At 39.1% G+C, this 1989-nt stretch overlaps 1 protein-coding gene across 1 annotated transcript in view; it reads right to left on the bottom strand.

The window, feature by feature from the left end:
• Positions 1-230: 230 nt before the first annotated feature.
• The window catches only part of VHL (von Hippel-Lindau tumor suppressor), an 11660-nt gene continuing 9901 nt past the window's right edge, over positions 231-1989 (bottom strand). Inside the window, exon 4 of the mRNA XM_023738573.1 lies at positions 231-774. The gene's annotated coding sequence lies outside the window, so the exon portion shown is untranslated. The remainder of the gene's footprint in view (positions 775-1989) is intronic.

Raw genomic sequence — 1989 nt, 5'->3', positions numbered from 1 at the left:
CCCTGCCTCCAGAGATTCAGATTCGGTTGTTCTGGGGTGGGGCTCAGCCAGTGGTATTTTAAAGAGCTTCCCGTGTAATTCTAATGTGTGCAGGCTGAGTTGAGAGCCATTTGAGTTGAGAAAAAACCACTGCCGTCGAGTCGATTCCGACTCATAGCGACCCTGTAAAGCTGAGAAGCCTCTCGGAAAGTTGGAGCATGAAAGCAGACTGATTAAAAGGGAATACTAAAGCTCTAGGCACTTTGCTTATATTTTTGTTTTTTAATAAAAATAACTTTATTGGTTTTTGTGACAACACATGATCATTGTCCAAAAAAAAAGAGAGAGGAAGAAAACGAATACCTTCCCATAGTCTCACCCCCCAGGGATTACCATTATTAATAGTTTGGAGTATATACATTCACATGTTTTTAGATAGAGATAGATAGCTGCCGTCAGGCTGAGTCCAACTCATGGCAACCTTATGTACAACAGAACGAAATGTTTTTGGTCCTGTATCATCTTCACGATCACCAGCAGGTTCGAGTCCATTGTAGCAACTGTTGTGCCAATCCATCTCAACGAGGGTCTCCCTCGGCCTTACTGGCCCTCTACTTCACCAAACATGACGGCCTCCTCCGGCAATTGATCCAAAGGAAGCAAGTCAGACAACATTCTGTGATGCTCCATAGAGTTTTCATTGGCTGATTTTCAGAAGTAGATGGTCAGGCCTTTCTTCCTAATCTGTCTTAGTCTGGAAGCTCTGCTGAAATCTCTCCACCATGGGTGACCCTGCTGGTATTTGAAATACTCGTTGTCATACCTTCCAGCATCACAGCAACATGCAAGTCACTACAGTATGACAAACTGACAGACGGATGGTGGTCACATGTTTTTAGACCTCTATAAAACTAATTTTTTAAAAAACATATTTAATTTTCTGTAAATGTTTTTTTCAATTAAAAGTGGATAGCTTTTCACGTCAATAAATAAGCATCGACCTTTTCCTTTTTAATGACTTATCTAGGAGCACCATACTTTACTGGCCAATCTCCTCTCAATGTACATTTATTTCCAGTGTTGTGCTATCCTAAATGATGCTGCAGGAAGCCTTCATGTATACACAGCTTTTCACACTTGTCTTCTTAAGATAAATTCCTCAGACTGTATTTGCTGGAGCAAAGACAAACCCATTTTAAATTCTGATGCATTTTGCCAGATTAACCTCCAAAAAAGTCTTTATTTATACTCGCAAATCAGTGGAGCACAATGTCTTTGGTTTCCATTCAATAGTGATTCTCCAATCCTCCAAATCTCAGTTTAAATGTCACTCTCTGTGATGGCCCTGCTAAGGGGTTATTCTCCAAAAAATTACTGTTTTCAGGACAGGATGGTTCCAGTAAGCATCCAAAATAAAACACCAGATCACTTTCCAGTAGAAGAAAAGGCACTAGAACTACCTGACAGGGAATTCAAAACTCTAAGACTCAGAATTATCCAAGAGTTGAAGCAAAAAGCAGACAAAAAGGAGGAAAAAATAGACAAATTCATGAAAAATACAGACAAAAAAATGGAAGAATTCTGGAAAATAATGCAGGAACAAAATGCCAAAATAAATTCTCAACTAGAAATTATACAAAAACAACAAATAGAAATCCAAAAGACAACAAGATTTCAGAAATGGACAGTGTCATAGAAGGGCTGAGGAGCAGATTTGAAATGGTGGAAGACAGAATCAGCAGAATTGAAGACAAACACTTGGATACAACTCTGTTTGAGGAAAAATCAGAAAAAAAGAAGGAAAAAAATGAAGAGACCCTGAGAATTATGTGGGATACAATCAAAAGCAAAAATCTGCAAGTGATCAGAGTTCCAGAACAGGGGGAGAAAACAGAAGACACAGACAGGATCACTGAAGAATTGCTGACAGAAAACTTCCTCAATATCATGAAAGATGAAAAGCTGACCATCCAAGAAGCTCAACGAACCCCATATAGGATAGATCCCAAA

The sequence above is a fragment of the Trichechus manatus genome, unplaced genomic scaffold (assembly GCF_000243295.1).
Source record: "Trichechus manatus latirostris isolate Lorelei unplaced genomic scaffold, TriManLat1.0 scaffold00001, whole genome shotgun sequence".
Classification (NCBI taxonomy): Eukaryota; Metazoa; Chordata; class Mammalia; order Sirenia; family Trichechidae; genus Trichechus; species Trichechus manatus.
The sequence above is the reverse complement of the archived record's forward strand: the minus strand, read 5'-3'. Positions and strand labels throughout refer to the sequence as shown.